Here is a 21,483-nt window from a genome sequence, read left to right as displayed (position 1 = left end):
CTGGCCGGCAAAATCCCGCCCGCCGTATCGAAGTCTCAGAATGTCGGAGCCAGTATTGTCGTTATACCCTCGAGGCAGCGCAGCAGCACAACCTTAAAGCAAGCACACCTAAATGTAGTTGTAGGTGTGCATATTAGCGGCGGATCAGGTTTAACTGAACCTTGTGAACGAGGTTTAAAGTTTCTCAGACAAAGCCGAGTTCCCGGTTAAACAGCGACTGCAGCCGCAGCATAGCGAGTAAAGAGGAAACAACGAAGAACAACATTCGCCTGGCGAAGCAGTTTTTCTTTTCCTGCAGCTCCCATGCCCCTTAATTTTACCCCGTTTAGCATTTCCGCCCCACATGACAGCTGTTGAAAGTGCTATTCGTATACTGCTACTCATTTAAATGCATCTACTATTACCAACCACCTCAGCATCGGTAACAGCTACACCAACTATTGTATACCACGCACGATCACCGACGGTGAACAATCGACATAAAATGACAGCCTGGGAAGCACATAAGTATCTACAAATAACTATACGAGTCCTCCGCGCCAGCGCTTGTGATATCGTGTAGTGGTTAGCGCGTTTGGTTCTCACACGGTGTACCCTGATTCGATTAAGAGCTGCCGCTTGCGCGGCTGTGCAAAGAATGGCAGGAGTACTGCAAAAGATTAACAAATTATGTGAGGGAGAAGGGGGGGGGGCGCTATCACGGAGTTTGAAAACGTAGTTTTAAATCTACAACGAAGCGTAGGTATTGCAAGACTGCAAGATATTTTTTCTTAGGTTTGCCAATTTCTCTATATTTTAATCACTCCGTCGGTGAGTGTTCAAAAACATGTCTCCAGGATAAATAACCTATTCCACCTAAGGTGCTTAAGTATTAATCACTGGCGTTAGACAGAAGATTGCAGCGAAAACTTTAAAAGACACACTAATACATGCTATACATTACGAAGCAGTACTAGTGTTTTTGTCACGGTACAACGTTTTTCACCAAATGAAAAATTTATTTCCTTTTACCAAAGCACAACCACTGCAAACTACTTCTAGATGACCTTATTAAGCCTAAACGCCAAATGGAAGTGCCGGTGTTCTTCACTCGTGGTGCTGTCAGCACTTGCAGCGAATACATCATGCTTCAGCTTGTATCCTATACCAGCACTCAGCGCATTCATCATTTGGGATGCAACTGCCGTTGACGCAGGAACCCAAACTGCAGTTGTAGATTCTGAATTCTCCATCATCGCGTGTTGACTCACTGTAACTATGCTGAAAGGGAAACAAAATTTCAATTCCAGAAACTGGCCTATTATAATGCACTACAATGGTAAGGAAGTTTCATACGTCTTGGCATGCTGACGCTAAATTGTGCGCTCGGGTTTGCGTGGGCGTAGATGAGAAAGCGTGTCGTAATGATTGATTCGAAGATTGGTGAATATGGGTTTTAATATTACACGAACTCGTGACGGCAGCAAGCCTCTCTGCTATTGTGAATGGTGACTAACTAAAAACAGTCTTGCAGTTATAATATCCTTTTTGTTTTACAGTCTAGCCTGTTTTTTTCTAGGTGCATTTCTTGATTGATTATGGCTCACAAGACCGAAAATTTGGGAATCTTATTGCACCGCAAAAGAAAGCTGCAATAAGGTTCGCTTTCTGCAGCAAAAACAAACTGCGAAAAACACCTTACTATTTGCCCTAAAAGTAACACCGAAAACGCTGAACCTTGCCTACATACAAGAGCACACAGCGGTTTTCCATATCGCCACCTTTCTCTTAAAAAAAAGATAGCACTTTCGTCGAGTAACTGTGGACCTAGTAACGCAGCAGCTTGACCGAGCAGTAGCGCACCATACTTTTACTCAAATGCAATTCCATGACACTCTGGTAACTCTAAGAAACCAGGAGCAGTTACCGGGAGCAGTTATAGTTTTGTATTCCTTGAAAACTATTGCAATCTTACACTTTCCGCTGGAACCGGAATGCGGGCGCCGTTTACCACAGCCGTCTCCACGAGACATCATGGTTTTGCAACTACCATATAATGTCTAGTAAGGGCCGCTTCCATGTATGGGCCGCACCCCCAATTTGTCAAACCAAAATTGGAAAGAAAAAGATTTGATCCGAGAAACAATTGCGTTCGTTGCTCTGATGCTGCTCACGTGCGCCATTTAATTTCGGTGGGCTGCGTATTTTCCCGCGACGTTACGAGATGGCAAGATCTGCGCTTTGACCTCTGACGTCCGGGACGTGGCCCCAGGACAGGCCCCTTCATGTTTCTGTGTGGCAGTGTGCAAGGCGCAGGTGCCATATTTTTTGTTTCTGCGGTTAGTTTTAGCAGCCAGCTCAGCCAGCTTCTTCGGCTAATCGGTCAGCTTCCCGCCAGGATTTCATAATGCAAAAGGAAGTGTTTTTTGCCGTTCGACGCTGCACTGAAGATCAAGGTGGTCGCGTGAGCCGAGGAGCACGGCAGGTGAGCAACCGGCCGCACCTGAGCAACCGGCGGTAACTTCGAGGTTGACGACAAGCGCATACGTCGTTGGCTGAGAAAGAAAAAGTAGCTCGCTGCAACGAACAAACCGAGCACGGCGTTCTGTTGGAAAGCGTGCAAGTTGCCGAAACTCCTAATAAAAAAAATATTCCAAACGGCCCGCTCCTGTTTAAGGGCAACACCTCGTCAAAAACACGAAAAAAGAAATCGCGACCCAAACACAAGTCAATACTAATGAAATGAAGCTTTGCCGAAGCTCTGCCAATAGAGTCTTCTAGTAAATCTTGTTCAGTGTACCATCGCGCATCGGCAATACCTTGGGTGGCAAACTGCCATTGTCGACTGCCTTCCTCTTTTCCGAAAGTCAAAAGTGACTTTTCTGCCCAAACACATTGCAACTTATGTGACTTATGTCCCTTTATAGGAAGTCAAGAGTGTGGCTACATTCGCGTCTCTTCAACTCAAAATTGCGATAAAAGTTCGAGCGTGTTTCCAATGTTTTATTTTCAATATTCGCTCTGAATAGCCAGGAATGAAGACCCATCTGATTACCCGCTCTCTGCGCATGCTGGAGCAATGGATGTCTACGAAGTGTTGTCATGCACCTGTGATTTATGATATGCCCCATTTTTGCTTCGCACTTTAAGGCACAGGATCCAGTCATGCTTGCTGAAGCTTTGTCTTGATCATCAACTGACACTAATAGGCAGTAATGTGTTCCAAGCGCTCAAGAACTGAACCTCAATATCACGAAGTAATAGTTTCTCAGTGTATGTAAAGGATATTGCAGAATGTACTCACGTAACATGTAGCATTGTCTGCGGAAGTGCTATTCCACTGCGATGTGCCATTGGTACAAAGCATAGTACAGTTTCTTGATATCTAAGGGACGAAAATTGAAACACGGCCGATTATTCTTCCATAGTCACTGTGCAACGTTGGTCTAAGCTTTTGTGCTTTCTGAATATTCTAGACTTGTTATGCTTTTGAAGTACTCCAAACTGGCCGTTCCAAATTCTATAGACAATCTGTATGCGAAACTATAAGTAGTTGATGCCAACCTTATATGCAAGAAAGTCCTACATGAAAGAAGGTTAAAAAGCGCGTTCAGTTCCTTGATGCGCAACTGTACGCTGTATGCTTAGGAATTGTGAAAATGTTGCAGCTTCACCCAAAAGGCGAAGCATCTATTGCGACAGCGAATTAGTGGACAGCTATACCAAGTAGGGATAGTAGTTTTATCGGCCATATAAACTTTTTAACTAGGCATGCTAACTAAATTAACAAGCATAGTGTCCCACATGCACCAGCAAACATGAACACATCCCACTCGATGACCGCGGAAACTCGGTATCAAAACGCTGGGGTGAGGAAGCGTGGTAGCAGCGTGAGAACTGACCTTCGTGTTACGTCTCGCATGAACGCGAACTAGGCCGCGGAAAAACAGCGAAAACATCTCCCAACTTCAGCCATTCCTTCCAAGCTCCTGAACAATATTGTGCGGCGTCGGATGAAACGTGCATGCAAGAGCAAATACAGAGTGTTTCAGCAAACACTTTCAAAAATTCTTAAAGGTTGCCTGTGGCAGATAGCCCAATTCGAGTTCATGAGCTGATCTACTCGAATAGGCGGACATTACTTGCACAAGAAATTGCAATGCACAATCGAATACTTAACAAAACTTCACTAATTAAGTTTTTAACTAATTACCTGATGGCCCATATTGCAATTTACAAATTGTAGCCGTAGAGTTCGCAAGGCGGATCCACTTGGAAATAATTCTCAGGATGACACCAGCTTACAGATATGAATTCCCGAATTTTGAGGAGAAATGCATTGGTGTACGAGTTAATTTTGTGCTTCAATGCATAAAGCGACGTTTTGTTAAGAAACGAACTAGAACGCCAATGCGTTCTAGTTACAAATTTACATCGGAAAATTCTCCGGAAAGTTCGGGAAATAATATCTCGAAACTGGTGTCATCTTAAAAATTATTTGCAAGTGGATCCGCCTTGCTAACTCCACAGCTACAATTTGTAAATTGCAATATGGGCCATCAGGTAATTAGTCAAAGACTTTATTAGTGAATTTTTGTTGATTAGTTAATTATGCATGTCAATTCTCTGTGAAGTAATGTCCGCCTCTTCTAGTAGACCAGCTTATTAACCAAAATTGGGCTATCTACCGCAGGCAACCTTAAATAAATTTTGAAAGTGTTCGCTGAAACACCCTGTATATTAATTTATGCAGATTAACTACTACATGCTTAACTAATAATTACTGTTGCGTGTCATTTTGTGCGCATGGCCTATTACAAATGGTTCATTGGGCTGCTGCCTTAGAACACAATCGCTCAATACGATACCTTTTGTGTCCACTCTGCTTATTTGGTCATCAGGGTGCGCGGGATTGTTGTACGTCGTTCAGTTATCTTATTCAAATAAACGCTGTGTCTCACAGTTCATTTCGCGTTCCGTCAAGAAATTTTGCAAAGAAATTCGTCGGCCCTTCCACTCCGTGAAGATGGTTAACCAGCAAAGCTAAAACGTGCGGCCCCGGTGTTTATGAACAGGTTAATCCCGTCTGTTCATTAAATTCTTTCTCAATTATGAGGTTACACGCGCGTTCGGCTGCGACGGAGAGAACGATGTCACTGACGATAGGCCCGCAGCCCGATGTTGTCGCTGGCGTCCGATGTCTCGAGTTTGCTCGGCGGCGTGGTTAGCAGCATTCACCCGCCATTGCCGCTTGTGATTCTTCAAAATTGAATTACTTCAAAATTAAATCTGTCCGTCACGTAAGACAATGAATGGCTTATACCCCTTAAGCAATGGCCCATACCCCCGTAAATGCCTGCCCATTACGACGACAGAAGATAAGTGAAATTCTACGCTCGAATGATGAGGGGCCACGGAGCCAGCTGTACAAGAAAACGACGATGAACGCGCGAGCAGGGGCACGAGCGCTTTCCGAGCACGAGCACGAGCGCAAAGAGATTGTGGTTGTGAAGGGGAAGAGGTGCTAAAGCGCAACCCGAGGGGCGCCAACGAGCCAGGTGCGGAAGAAGACGACGACGCTCGAGCCAATGCTGATGATGACAGTTTTCTAGTATTCTGTGGACAGGCGACGCACAGACGCTTCTTAAGCGAAGGAGGAGGAGGAAAGAGAAAAGCAGAAGACAGGGAGGTTAGCTTGTTATAATGAAAACCTCCTTGGTTATAACTCACACATTTTGGTGGCATCCATCTACGCACAAAATTATCATCAGCAGCATTGGCTCGAGCGTCGTCATCTTCTCCGGCAGCTGGCTCGTTGGCTCATCTGAGGTTGTGCTCGGGCTCGTGCTCCGCACACGCTCGTGCCATTGCTCCCTCGTTCGTCGTCGTCTTCTACACCTGGCTGCGTTGCCGCTAATCAATCAAGAGAAGAATTTCACTTCTGTCGTCGTAATGGGGAGGCCGCGTTTAAGGGGGGTATGAGCCATTGCTTAAGGGGGTGTGAACTATTCATTGTCTTACAAACGGACATATTTAATTTTGAAGTAATTTAATGGAAATCCATCCAGTATCAACGCGCTCGGGAAAGGGCTCGTCGTCGATGTGACGATTCTAGCGTAGGCGCGGGCAGAATGATGCTCGTACCACAATATAGCAACAGTTCGTCTTATAGCGGGGCTGTTATTGCGATTAATAGCACTTGAACACGTTATAGGTATGTTTTTTTTTTTGGGTGTTCTGGGAGTGCTATGTGATGCACAGTGCTCATGTCTGCAGATGGTAGGGCTAATGTCAGGCAATATGAGCGAGAAAACATTGACACATGCAGGTTATTTGCGGCTAAATAAAAAGTGCTATACTCTAGCTTTTACCGTCTATGAAGGTCTGTATGAGGACCTGACCCGGGCAAAAACGGCTGGAGAAGATAGCAGTCGATTTATTAAATGACGTAGGAGATATCACGCTGAAAAGCTTACGGCCCTTTATACGAGATGCCTCACGACTTGAAGTGTACGAGAGAACTGGAAAAATGCCAACACTATACTAATGCATAAAAAGGAAGACTTTAGAGAACTTTAAAAAATTAGAGGCCCATTAGCTGTGTAAAACATTGAGTGAGTAAGACAACTTTATTAAATATCCGGCAAATTGATGGCCTGGGTCTAGGCCGCGCCGGGGGCAGCAGAGGGACCCTGTCTCTCGGTAGCTTCCCGGGCTTGCTGGATGGCCCAAAGTTGGTCCTGAAGATCAGAGCTAGTCAGTGCGGTTCTCCACCGCGCCCTTAGTTCATCCGGGGGGACTGCAATTCTCCTCTGAACTATTTCACAATCCCAGAGAATGGGCTCTAGGGTGGCTACTCTATCATTACATAACTTACATTTGACCTCAGGGTATAAATCCGGAAACATGCGGTTAAGATGTACCGGGTTCGTGTAAGTTCTGGTTTGAAGTCGCCTCCAGTCAACCGCCTGAGACCTGTTTAATTCTGGGTTAGGAGGTGGATATATCCACCTCGACATTCTGTAGAATTCGGTAATGTCACTGAATGAGAAAATTCTAGCCCTATCCATCCGTTCCATCTCCTCCTCAGCCAGAGCCCCCCTCCCCCCTAGTCGGGCGCGGTTAGTGAGTCCTCACCAATATAATTGCCACTCGAATCAGGGCAGCACTTCAATCAACTAAGAGCTGGCTTTAGGAAGCGATGTTCCACGATGGATCAGGTCCACGTCATCAATCAGATAATCGAGAAATCTGCGGAGTACCGTCAACTTCCTATATGGCTGTCATAGATTATGAAAAAGCATGTAATTCAGTGGAGAGACCAGCAGTCATAGAGGCATTGCGCAGTCAAGGAATTCAGGAGGCCAAATATCTTGCCAAATATCTAAAAAGATTCCACAGCTAAATTGGCTCTCCACAAGAAAAGTAGAAAGTACCTATCAAGTACCTATCAAGAGATGGGTCAGGCAAGGAGACGCAATATCTTCATTGCTATTCCCTGCATGCTTAGAAGTATTCAGGCTCTTATACTGGAAAGGCTTAGGAGAGAGGAATAAACGGCGAATATCTGCAACCTTCCGTTTGCAGATGACATTGTCCTATTCGGCAACAATGGGGACGAATTGCAACAAATGATTGAGGGCCTTAACCGAGAAAGTGTAAGAGTGGGTTTGAAGATTAATATGCACAAGACAAAGATAATGTTGAATAGCCTGGCAAGGGAACAAGAATTCAGGATCGCCAGTCAGCCTCTACAGTCTGTAAAGCAGTACGTTTATCTAGCTCAGTTACCCACAGCAGGCCCTGATCATGAGAAGGAAATTTACAGAAGAATAAAATTGGGTTGGAGTATATACGGCAGGCATTAAGAAATCCTGACTGGGAGCTCATCGCGGTCATTGAAAAGAAAACTGTACTACCATTGCATTCTACCGGTGCTAACATATGGGACAGAAACTTGGAAGTCACCAAAGAAGCTCGAGAACAAGTTAAGGACCGCAGAAAGAGCGATGGAACGGAAAATGTTAGGCCTGACGTCAAGAGACAGGAAGAGAGTGGTGTGGATCAGAGAACAAACGGGGATATCCAATATTCTAATTCAGATTAAGAGAAAAAATGGAGCTGGGCAGGCCATGTAATGCGTAGGATGGATAACCGGTGGACCTTTAGAGTCACCGAATGGATACCAAGAGATGGGAAGTGCAGTCGAGGACGGCAGAAAACTAGGTGGAGTGATGAAATTAGGAAATTCGCAGGCGCAAGTTGGAATCAGCTAGCGCAAGACAGGGGTAATTGGAGATCGCAGGGAGAGGCCTTCGTCCTGCAGTGGACATAAATATAGGCTGATGATGATGATGATGAATATGGGCCATAAGGTAATTAGTTAAAAACTTAATTCGTGCCTTTTTGTTAAAGTAGAATATGCATTTCAATTTTTGTGCGACTAACGTCCGCCTCTTCGAGTAGACCAGCTGATGAACAAGAATTGTGCGATGTACCACAGGCAACCTTTTACATTTTTAGGTGTTCGCTGAAACACCCTGTATGTATGCGTGTTGTCAAAATTGTTATACATCAATTATACAGAAAATTTCCCAGTCTGCTGGGAGAACAGCATGTCTCACCGACTACACATTTCGTAGAAATAGAGGTGATGCTAGGGGTGATCTGCCACCAAAGTAAAGAACTGTGGATAAGTTACGCCAAGAAATAAATTATTTCAGCACTGGAAAGCCTTATAAAGCATTATAACTCATCTTTTACCGTGGTTCTGCTAGAATATCATAAACCGAGTTTGTATACGCGGTTTCATAATTAGCGGTGAAATCTACTAAGCAAGGAGTTTGGTAATCGGCATGTATAACTCTCCTCATTTCGTCGTCAATGTCGTGGCCGCATATGTTCGACTTAGCCAGGCGTGAGCTTGCGCATTAGACGCCGCGACGGGCGGCAAGTGAAACCCCCGGAAAAGAAGACAACGAAAAGCAAGCTAATTTAAAACAACATTTAAATCGCCGCATAACCAGTCAATTTGCTTTGAAGGTTCAAAACATTTTTCATTGATCACTGAGCCTAAATAAAAGCCAATGTCACTTAATTTCTAGTAAAAAATGTCTTGCTGTAAACACAGCTACAACAAAAAGCCAGCAGGTCTCATGCCCTGTGGGAATTGATGTTATGCGAAGCAGTGTGCGGGGAGCCTACCATGTTTACGAAACGACCATGAGAGCACGAAGACGTAGGCGGCTCGTTCATTACCTACATGACACGCATGTCATGTCATGAGTCCTCAGGAGTCTCTTTGCTACAACTAAGAGATCTTAAGCCTTAGTCATGCTCATCACTATGACTCTCTTGGTGTTTCCTTCATTTTTGTACCCCCGTCAGAACATATTTGAGTGGTTTTTGAGTGTTAATCATTTTTCAATGACTCATTGTCATTTTGACTTAGTCATGCTCATGACTATGACTTCTACCACCATTCTTTAGTGTTTTATTCACTTAGTACTCATGTCAGAACACATTTCAGTGGTTTCCGAGTGTTAATCTTTTTTCGCTGAGTCATTGTCATTTTTGCTAAGTCATGGTCATGAATATGACTTCTGCCATCATCATTTAGTGTTTCCTTCGCTTAGTACCCACGTCAGAACCCATTTCAGTGATTTTTGAGTGTTAATCCTTTTCGCTGAGTCATTGTCATGACCTACATGACATATATGTCATGACTTATCACTTATGTTCTTCATAGACTCCTGTCCTACTATGCCAATTTGGTACCTACCAAGTTAACGAAAGCACCATGAGAGCACCAAGACGGAGGTGGCGGCTTCATGACACACATGGCACACATATCATGACATTCATGTATGTACCAAAATTGGCATACTATATGACAAGAGTATATGACAATTGTCGTGATATATCATTTGTGTTCGTCCTATACTCTTATCATAGTATGCTAGTTTTGGTAGATACCAAGTTAACGAAGCAACCATGAGACCACAAAGACGTAGGTGGCTAGATAGATAGACAGATTCTGTCAAAGTAGCAGATGTTCGCCAAAAAATGCTTCGCATTTAAAACTCTTGCTAGTCTCTACAACAGTGCAGACTATGTAAAGTAACTTACGCGGAATGTCTGTCGTGGCATTGGTCGTACACAGCTACATGCGCGACAGTTTCGCGGCGTTAGCGTGTATAAGGGTTAGCCGAATAGTGGCGTTCTTTTTTTTTTAATTGCACACAGCAGCCATGGCACACATGACGAAAATAAACGCTCAATGCCAGTGCGCCAGCCGCTGTAACAATCACCGCGGCAGCTGCTGTGATTGACCCGGACCCTTACCGCCTTGTCGCGAAATGCCGCGAAAACTGTAAACTCGGCCTCCACACTCTCTCCCATGGAGGGCGCCGCAACTCAGCAGGCCCCGCCTTCTGTGTTTTCGTGAGTGGCCGTGGTACAATCTTTGCAAATAAATCGTTCAATTCTGAGACATTATTTGTTGTTGTGTATTGTAGGACTTATTACGGACGTCCGAAGTTCAAGGCATGCAAGTTCGGATCCTGTGAGGTTATATATAATATGAGAGATTGCTGCCATGATTTACCTCAAAGGGATACGGACACAAAAGTTGGCGGGTGGTTTTTTGCGTCGGAACAAAAGTTGAACTGTTAAAAATGACGAATACAACAAGCTGCTTTGAAAAAAAGAACGAGAAACATATTTTTTTCGCGTTTTTCTGTTGCACCTTGCCTCCAAGCGGCCACCGGCAGAAGCTGAAATTTGACGTCATAACACCGACCCGCGCGCGCGCGGCCGCCGCCCGCTCGGCCAAGGTCGGCCACAGCCGTCGCAGTGTTGCCGGGGGTGTCAGTCCCTTGCAGCGCTTGTTTAACCCCTTTCGGTAATCTTCGCACATGGTCCTTCTGAAACATCCCCGTCGGCGCTCCACGCAGGTGGTGCATCTTATGCGTACATGCGCCTTCCCGCGGTCGTCGCTCGGTATTGACGCGTTCGTCGCGGCGGAAGGAAATGCCCAGACATTGCGGTTATAACAGTATCGTCGGTCGTGACACGCCGTCGCACACGTTTCACAAAGACGAGAAGGCGCGTAAACGTTGGATACCTGCCTATCAGCCATCGCGCACAGCCTGGAGACCTCTAAAAAATGACTTCATTTGCGCGGGCCCCTTCGTCGACGACGATTATGTGACCAGCCCGGCTGTGCTGAAAAGCCTCGGCATGCCGCTCAAAAGGCAACGCCTAAAGCCAAGGTTATGTGTGTGTAAAGCCAAGGCTGTGCCATCGGTATTCTCACGAAAACGCTAGGCAGAAATGATCAGCGGCACGTTTGAAAAGAGGAGGCGAATAGATGTAGGTATTGTTTTCATTAAATTGCAGCTTCTTGAGCAATGTGAGGGCGAGGCTGGGGCGAGATGCTCGAGGCTGGGCACGAAGGCAGTAATGTCTTTAAACGTGTTGGCAAGGCATAGTAAAACAATACGAGGCTAGCGAGCACGACTCGCAAGATCAATCCTACATGGCAGCGGGGCATACACACACAGAGCAACACCCTAACACAGCTCTGCTTCTCCACAGGCTAAAAGGAGGAAAAACTGAACAGAACGCCAGACAGGTGCTGCCATCTGTGGGGCGGCTGGCGAAGTGGACGTGAGAGTCTCGGAGGTACTGATACTGCTGATACCTCCCAGCAGTTGCTCACGCCGACGGGATAAACTACTATTCAGTCATCCACGCAGTGCTGAAGTACCCCGCAGGTGCCTCGCCTGCGTGCGCTCTTGAAAAAGCAAGTTTAGAGAGGAAATGACAAATAATTATTGCACAAGTATCTGGTGCAGAGCGAAATCTTCGCGCTACAGTTCGTGAAAACCTGACCGGCACTTCCACGGCCGCATACTCTTCTTCGTCTCTTGACACGAAAGACTCGTAACCGTAAGCGGTCATGTTACGTAGGAAGACGCAGATGAAAAGCTATATACAAGTATATTTACAAGGAAACGCGCCGCACTTGGCCAAGAGGCAACAGCCCGCACTAGCCTCTAATCTTCGTCGTCGTCTTCACACTGCTCGCCTCTTCGTCAAGGCAAATACTGTTCCGTAGCACTACCCCCGGTGGCAAAAGCGCCGTCCCAGAGCGATTAAAGGCCGGACTCGGAAGCAGTCTAGTAGGCCTTGAGCCTACTGACGTGCACGACATCACTAGATGCCAGAGTAGACGGCGCGGTCGAACTGACAGGTTCAATTTCGTACCTCACAGGCGTCACCTGGCGCAGCACGCGGTAGGGCCCTGTGTATCGCGAAAGGAGCTTCTCTGAAAATCCGACGTGACGAGAGGGCGACCACAGGAGCACGAGCGCACCAGGCGAAAACTGTACGTCATGGTGGCGGGCGTTGTACTGACGCTGCTGAGTGGTTTGCGAGGCCGTCAGTCGCGTACGGGCTAGCTGGCGTGCATGGTCGGCGAGGGCGATGGCGTCGCGCGCATACTCGCTTGTTGAGATCGCAGCAGGAGGAAGTGCCGTATCAAGGGGCAAGGTCGGTTCGCGACCGTACAGTAGATAAAATGGAGAAAATCCAGTGGTGTCGTGCCGGGAAGAATTATACGCAAATGTGACGTAAGGAAGGGCAATGTCCCAGTCGTGGTGGTCCTGGGAAACGTACTTGGACAGCATATCGGTAAGGGTACGGTTTAACCGCTCCTGCAGGTTTGAGGATGGTATGAGGTAGTCAGCTTGTGTTGAGTGGAGCAGGAACGCACAATGTCGGCGATAACTTTCGGCAGGAAGTTGCGACCACGGTCAGTAAGCAGCTGTCGCGGGGCGCCATGAACCAAGATAACGTCACGCAAGAGAAAGTCCGCTATGTCAGTGGCGCAACTGGTAGGGAGAGCCCGCGTGATAGCGTATCGGGTGGCGTAATCAGTTGCGGCGGCTACCCATTTGTTCCCCGAAGATGACGTGGGAAAGGGGCCGAGGAGGTCTAATCCAACACGAAAGAACGGTTCCACAGGGACGGTGATCGGCTGGAGATGACCGGCAGGTAGCACCTGAGGTGTTTTTCGACGCTGGCAGGGATCACAGGCAGAAACATAGCGTCGGACGGAGCGAGCGAGACCAGGCCAATAGAAGCGGCGCCGGACGCGGTCGTAGGTGCGGGTTACCTCAAGATGTCCTGCAGTGGGTGCGTCATACATCTCAAAGAGCACAGTCCGTCGTAGATGTTTTGGCACGACACGAAGAAGATCAGATCCATCAGGGAGGAAGTTCCTTCGGTACAGAATGCCGCCTTGGAAGACATATCGGCGAACGGAGGCGTCGGTAGGTGTAGAGCGCAGACGCTCGATGAGTGCTCGCAGTGATAGATCCCGGTACTGTGTCTGCCTTCGCTTACATCGCCGATAGATCATCGGCGATGTTAGCGAAGGCAGACACAGAGAAAATACCGTTGTCGGTACTACTGTCGGCGTCGTCAGGCTCGTCTACCGGGTAGCGAGACAGGCAGTCAGCGTCCTTGTGTAGTCGGCCAGATTTGTTGGTAACAGTATACGAATATTCTTGGAGGCGTAAGGCCCAGCGACCAAGTCTTCTTGTAGGATCTTTCAGTGAGCATAACCAGCAAAGCGCGTGATGGTCTGTGACAACGGAAAAGGGCCGGCCATATAAGTATGGGCGGAACTTCGCAACCGCCCAAACTATATAGGGCCAGACACTCGCGCTCAGTGATGGAATAGTTGCGCTCGGAGGGTGAAAGGAGCCTGCTGGCGTAAGCGATAACACGGTCGTTGCCACGCTGGCGTTGTGCCAGTACTGCGCCAATTCCGTGGCCGCTGGCATCAGTAGGGACTTCGGTAGGCGCAGAAGGATCGAAATGGGCCAGAACAGGAGGCGTTGTGAGGAGGTCGATTACATGCGAGAACGCACAGGCCTCGTTACCGCCCCACTGGAGAGGGTTTTCTTTTTCAAAAGCTCGGTTAGTGGTCGTGCTATGGCCGCGAAATTTTTCACGAAACGGCGGAAATACGAACAAAGGCCGACGAAGCTGCGCACATCTTCGACACACTTCGGAACAGGGAAGTGCGTAACAGCATGGATATTGCCTGGGCCCGGTTGCACTCCGTGCGTGTCAACGAGATGTCCAAGGACAGTAATCTGGCGACGGCCGAATTGGCACTTCGATGCGTTGAGTTGGAGACCGGCTCGACGAAAAACGTCCGGGACTGCTGAGAGGCGCTCGAGGTGCGTAGCGAACGTTGGGGAGAATACTATAACGTCTTCTAAGTAGCACAGGCACGTAGACCATTTGAAACCATGAAGAAAGGAGTCCATCATGCGTTCAAGAGGTTATTCTAAACAGGAGTCCGGCCTCGTGGCGACGGCTCGGCGGACTTGGCGCTGACGGCGGTGGGTATACGGGCGGCGGTTGCAGTTCAGGGTGGCACCAGGACGTAGCCCGGTTCCGGAGCGTTAGCTCTGGGTCATAGCCCGAGCTCGGCAGCACAGCGCTGGGGGACAAGCCAGGACGAAGCCCAGCACAGCCGTGGGGTGAAGGCCGGGACGACGCCCGGTTCAGAGAACAGGACCAGGGCTCTGGGTCGTAGCCCGAGCCTGGAAGCACGGCAGCGGTCGTGCGAGCGGGGACGTGGCCCAGCTCCGCAGGACCCGCGACGATGGTAGAAGCCGGGGCGGCGCCCGGTTTGTGGAACAGGACCAGGGCTCTGGGTCGTGGCCCGAGCCCGGCAGCACGGCAGCGGTCGTGCGAGCGGGGACGAGGCCCAGCTCAACAGGACCCGCGACGATGGTGGAAGCCGGGGCGGCGCCCGGTTCGCAGTGCAGGACCGGGATGCCGGGACGTGGGCCGGCGTTCGGTCCGCTCCATCTCGCTGCACTGCCCGTTCTGTCAGCTTGGCTGCCCCGTCGTTCCAGATGGTCTCTCCCGGCACGCGCGCCGTCCACGCGCACCAGCGACGCTCACTCCCGCGCTTTTCGGCCCCGCACGCCGAACACAAGCACGGAAAAGCCACGCATTTCATCTCTCGGCCCCGCACACCGAGCACAAACATTAACTGACGTCCTCCTACCACAGTTACATAGACCGAACGGCATCACTTTGAATTGATAAAGACCGTTGGGTGTTACAAAAGCAGTCTTCTCGCGGTCTAGATCGTCCACGGCAATCTGCCAGTAGCCGGAGCGAAGGTCAATAGAGGAGAAATAGCGAGCACCTTGCAGGCAGTCAAGGACGTCATCAATCCGAGGTAGTGGATACACGTCCTTTTTGGTAACCCTGTTCAGGTGCCGATAACCCACGCAAAAGCGCCATGAGCCATCCTTCTTTTTTACCAGTACAACAGGTGACGCCCATGGGCTACACGACGGTTCAATAATGTTCTTGGCAAGCATTTTGCGAACTTCTGCGTGAATAACTTGACGCTCAGCCGGGGACACTCAATACGGGCGGCGATGAATAGGAGGGGCATCGCCGGTAATTATGCGATGTTTAGCAGCTGTAGTTTGGGCCAACGGACGATCGTTAAAGTAAAAAATATCGTGGTAGGAAAACAGAACGCGGTAGAGCGCACGAGCGTGCTCGGACGGCATGTCGGGCGAAATCATTTTCTGTAAGTCGGCGATGGTACAAGTTGCCGACTGCGATGGTAGAGGAGGATCGGCTGAATTGTCGTCTACTGCAATAGATGCTACTGATTGATCCTTAAATGAGCAAAGCTGGGCCAGAGACATCCCTCGTGGCAGCACTTGTTTCGTCAAGACAAAATTCACCACTGGCAGGCAGACGCAATTCGCCGTATCAGATAAAACTGTATGGGGCACTGTGATCCCGTGTGTAACGAGGACGTCTTGCATGGGAGCCACGATGTAATGACCGTCGGGCACTGGTGGGGATGACACTAAGTCAGTGCCGAAGGTGGCAAGCGAACGAAGTCGACGAAACTGAAGCGACTAGGGTGTGGTTCAGAGGGATCCAGAACAGGCAGGTCAAGGCGGAGAGTACTGGCGGAACAGTCGATGAGAGTAGAATGCGCGGAGAGTAAGTCCAAGCCGAGGATGATGTCATGGGGACAGTGGGCGATGACTGTGAATAGCACGAAGTGGAGCAATCGGCGAAGGAGACGCGGGCGGCACACATACCAAGTACGGGGACTGTTCCACCATCAGTGACACGGACAACAGGCGTCGTGGCGGGTATGAGTATTTTCTTCAGCCGGTTACGAAGGTCAGCGCTCATTACGGATAAATGCGCCCCAGTGTCTATAAGAGCAGACACAGAAACACCGTCGACTTGCACGTCAAGAAGGTTCAGATGAGTGGGCAACGTCACTAGAGGATTTGGCGGCGTAGGGAGCAATGCAGCGTCACCTCGAGGCGCTGCATCGTCTAGTTTTCCGGCTGGGAGCGGCGTCCGAAGGGAGTCGGCGAATAGGAGCGACGGGGCTGAGGAGAGCGAGATTGTTGTCGTTGGGGCGAAGGCGAACGAGAATAGGGCCAGCTCGGCGCAGGAGAATCAGTGGCGGCATTATCGGAGCGTGCGGCATAGGGTCGAGAAGGGCCACCTGGGCGAGAGTAGGCAGTATAAGTAGACCGGGTCGGGGAACTCCAGCGACTGCGACAGTGGCGACAAATGTGCCCGATTCGACGGCAGTGCAAACAAATGGGCTTGTCGTCAGCAGTGCGCCATTCAGATGGGTTGCGGAAACGTGGTGGGTAATAAGATGTGGGACGGGACGGAATCGAAGAAGCCGGGTGGGTATCAGGGCGATGGGCCGAGCAGACGGCGTGAAGACCCATGTTCGCGAACTCCTGGCGGACAACTGCCTGGATCAGGGAAACCGTGACTGCAGGTGCGTTGGAGGAGCTGGAGTCGAAGGCAGGCGGATAGGCGGCCTCAATCTCACGCCGGACGATCCTGGTAAGTGTTGTTGGGACGAGGAGCGTCGGCACAGGAAGATGTCGCTGGGGTGTTGGGCAGACGGGTAAACTGCTGGTCGATACATCGACTTTGAGCGAGTTCCAGGCGGCGACACTCTTTTATGACTGCATCCACCGTCGTCGCGTTGTTGAATACGAGCAAGTTGAAGGCGTCATTGGCAACGCTTTTGAGGATGTGGGAAACCTTGTCTGGCTCAGTCATGTGTGCGTCAACTTTGCGGCACAGAGCCACGGCGTCCTGAATGTACGTGACGTAGGGCTCTGTCGACGTCTGCACACGGGCGGATAACGCCTCTGCGCGGCAAGTTGGTGAATGTAGGGTTTGCCGAACAAGTCTCGGAGCTTTTGCTTAAGCGAATCCCAACTGGTGACCTCATCTTCGTGTGTCCGAAACCAAATTCGAGGTGTGCTACCGAGGTAAGAGAGTGATTTTGCGAGCATGATAGTAGGCTGATCCAGTCCTCGACGTCTTCCCCATCTTTGCCCGAGAATACGCCAAGATCGTGGGGAGAGCGATGTAGGTCGTCGAAGTGGCAGCAGGTGTCGGAGCCGGCTGAGTCGAGCTGTCGTCGCTGGGAGCCATGACGGAAGGCTCGACGAACCGTCCACTGCGAAGCTCCTTGACGAGGTACAGGGAACGTCCGCCTCCACCAGATATGTTACGTAGGAAGACGCAGACGAAAAACTATATACAAGTATATTTACAAGGAAATGCGCCGCACTTGGCCAAGAGGCAATAGCCCGCACTAGCCTATCATCTTCGTCGTCGTCTTCACACTGCTCGCCTCTTCGTCAAGGCAAATACTGTTCCGTAGCAATATTTCTTGCCAAGTTGGAATGGTCCTCGTCTTCAGACGTGCACTCATCGTCGAATCCATGCTCGCGATGGCGGCGTCGGCGCGCTTCGAATGACGCGGCCGGCTTGCTGGCTATACGACGAGGGTGTCATGACGTCACGCCATCCAACTCCCGCGGGTCGGGCGGCGATGCGCGCGCTCACAAAAACGCCAAAAATAAAGCCATCGGCTCAAAAATGAGCTAAGTGACTACTTCTTTTCGGTGTAATCACATACTGAGAATTCATTTTCAGCATTTCCGTAAAAATTTCTGTTTTTGTGTCCGTATCCCTTTAAGGCAACCGACAAGATTGGTCTCATGGACTCGGAAAATTTACTCGAGAGGCGTTGGAAGCAGCTCATTAGGCGTTAGTTTCTTTCAGTGTTATTCTTACAGTCTTACGTTCCTATATATGTTCTTATGCATTCCTGCATGTAGTGACCCTCAGGAGAAAGTTAGGGGCATTTCTAAATAAAAAAAAAGCGATACACCCACAATATTACACTCGACATGCACCAAAGGTTGTGTGAATTGCAAAAAAAAAAAGAAATGACGTTTTCTCTTCACAAATATTCTCAGAGTGATGGCGTCTCTGCATACACTTCAAGGCCACAGCAAGCACTGTTGCAGCCGATGCGAACGAGGTCGTCTCCATCGCAAAGGCGTTCCAGAGAGGATGGCCATGGCCGCTGTCAAAGCCGTCTGCTCGTAGCGGAGCTGAAGGAGTGGTTCAAGGCCATTATTTTGATTTTCGTGGTACTTAAGGCGCTACAGATTTTGTGCGCCGTTTATTTGCGCCACGTTCCGAGAGTGGCTACGATCTACGTATGCCGAATAAAACTGGTGGCGATGAAAGAGATGTTTATCATTCAAGCAGTCATCCACCGTGCTGCTTTGAGCGGGATCGTCATTCTTATAATTCACCTCCCACATACGAACCTTTCGCTATCTTGGATTTCAGTGAAGGAAGGGTATTTTCGCTCCGCCGTCATTGCTGTCGTGCGATAGGTGCTGTAGCCATTGCAAGTAATCGGCTGACATTGCATATGCTTTGCATAACGTCGGAACGTAGGGTGTGTATTTGTTATCGCAGTAAACGAGCTCCAAACTGGAAGGAATCTTGAAGTGGGCAAATTTCTGTTTGCCTTTTTTGCCATTAATTAGGGAATCAGTGAAACTTTTGCACGTATTTCTGATGATATAGGTATGCTGCGACGATTGTTAACAGACGAAGAAATATGTGAATGTACTAGGCACGCACCTCACCAGCCGTTGAATTTGTGAAATAGCATGTCGCTGGTGAAACTGGAAGAAATACAGAACGAAAGAGTTAGCATAGTGATGACAATACAATACATTCAATTTGAAAAGAACGATATCTAATGTAAATTCACGAGTCTAAATAAATTTCGGACACAGGAAAAAAAATCAGTAAGGTAATTAACGCAGCCACATTTGACAACAATACATACGCCGTGCCTCAATCCTGCATGGTTATGCAGTCGTTGTCTTCACAAAAATGTGCTTTAGGCAGTCGTGCGCCTGCGTCAGATTTTTCGTAATATTCACAACGACAGAGCATTACAATACTGATGAAAGAAAGCAATCACGTAATTGTCAGACGCATTATTTTGCTTAGTTTAATTCCTCAACGATGAATCGAAAATCAAATTGGCAGGTCTTTTATAAGTCAGAATAGTTAAGTTACGTATTTAGGCCTTTTAAAACGCAATCTTACACTGACTTGTTCATAAAGAGAAGAACAGAAATTGGACAGTAACTCAAAAAGAAAATCTTGGGACTGTTTGTAGATACAGTGGACTATCGTTAAAAGACACCTCAGAGGACAAACAATTGAAGTTCTGTTGATTAGGACTTGCATTTACCGAGAGATAAAGCTTAAGGATATGCAAGGTGCTCTTTGAAAGGGGCCGATACGTTTTTGTCAACAGCAGATATTAGGTGCAGCAGAAACGAATACAAAGCTTCTTCTTAGAGATTCATAGTGAAATATTTAGCGCGCACAATCGACAAGGACACAGTGAAGGGGGACACACGAGCGCTCGTGTGTCCCCTTTCACTGTGTCCTTGTCTATTGTGAGCGCTAAATATTTCACTATGAATTCTACCAACTCACCCAACTATCAGTTCTGATGCAGTTTTTCTTAGAGAGTTTACACCTTCGCGCCACCGCTGGTAAGAGCTAGCAACACAAAACATAATTACGCAAGTAAATATTAGTCGTTTAGTCGAAAATATCCCCTTTAGTGAAGTAACCTCTCTCGAAGTCGTTGTTAACTTTTATCTTCGTCTCCAGCATCAGAGCACTATGCGGCCGTTTCTATGCCGCCATCCAAAAGGCTAAGAAAACTCACAGCTCACCGAGGTTGCCTACTAAAAGAAACCACAGCAAAGCAAGCCCACGATAGGGACACACTAAACACGGCACCAACAATAGCCGCATCCGCAAGAACGCGGGGAACTGGCAGGAAAACTCGAAAAGAAAAAACGCAAACAGTTGTGTCTGTCACGATGCCGCTGGGATTGGTTGCTGAGTTTCGCTTTCGGTAATATTCTTTCAGTTCCGTTTGCCCCAAGTTGGAATGAAAAATGGTTCCGTTTCATAACTTCATTTTCCATTGCCTTAATGCAAAACCAACTAATCACAAGGCTGCTTCGTTGGAGCAGCAATTTCGTTTAGCATTATCCCAATGCAGCCTAATGTTCTAGCTTTTTTGCGAGACTTAGTAAAACTATCACTCCTGAAGAGAAGATCAATTCATGTAAATTGGGTCGACACTGCCGCCCACTTATAATTATTTGCGGAATTGCCTAAAGAATGGCCAGAATCTCAAGTCAGTGGACGGCGTCAACAGTTACTATACTGTATTAGTGTAGATGAGCAACGAATGGGCAAAGAGATTTATTATTCTCCCTGGTAGAAGTGACTGGCTGTTCGAAATCTGATAAAACAATTTGCTAAAGAGATATTGAAAATAGGTGTGGGCACATCATGTGATGCCACAATAGTTTGTTCTCGAGTAAGAATTTACATTGATGACCTTCATTACTTACTTCCACGTTTAGTAAAGCTTTCGAAGTGTGATATCGCTTCACCAATATCCTATAAAAGGTCCCCATATTTTAACAGTATTTGTTTTCTGCGCATTCGACTTTCAAGCAAAATACTTAATATACGATACCTACGATATTTAATACACATCTTTCAGAAAAGCTCAATATGACGGCTGCGATAACGAGATGGCGACAAAGAGAACAAGCACACAGGACACATGTCAAACCTACAGCGGACAATTCCAATTGCCAAATACACTGTAAGTTGTTATATGTCGCGAATTGCCGTTTCCCTCCTGCAATTCCCGACCCTCGCGACGAAGAGCAATCGCACTAATTCACTGTGCTTTAGCTGGCGACATACTTTTTAAGACAATAGCGTGGTGGTAACCTACTCATATTGACATAAATATGCTTTTAGTCATGTAGTCCGGCTTATTTCACGCAGTTCCCGAAATAAAACGATTGTAACTAGGGTGCCGAATCGAACCCACAAAGCAAACTGTACCTGAATGGGAATTTTGGGTGGAGGTGAGTCCTAACCGATATTCTTACAATGTTCGTGCGCCTGAACAAGACCAGATCCGAAAAAAAAATATAGTTATTGAAGACTGCGAGAGACTCACAC

At 48.0% G+C, this 21,483-nt stretch overlaps 1 long non-coding RNA gene across 1 annotated transcript; it reads right to left on the bottom strand.

The window, feature by feature from the left end:
• Positions 1–1,005: 1,005 nt before the first annotated feature.
• LOC125943843 (uncharacterized) lies at positions 1,006–19,085 on the bottom strand. The gene is made up of 3 exons (XR_007465937.1): positions 19,042–19,085; positions 3,284–3,364; positions 1,006–1,260 (listed from the first exon to the last, which is right to left on the bottom strand). It is a non-coding gene; the product is annotated as an uncharacterized LOC125943843 (long non-coding RNA).
• Between the last annotated feature and the right edge of the window lie 2,398 nt (positions 19,086–21,483).

This window comes from Dermacentor silvarum, chromosome 3, assembly GCF_013339745.2.
Source record: "Dermacentor silvarum isolate Dsil-2018 chromosome 3, BIME_Dsil_1.4, whole genome shotgun sequence".
NCBI lineage: Eukaryota > Metazoa > Arthropoda > Arachnida > Ixodida > Ixodidae > Dermacentor > Dermacentor silvarum.
Note: the sequence above shows the minus strand (reverse complement) of the source record. Positions and strands in the feature narration are given on the sequence as shown.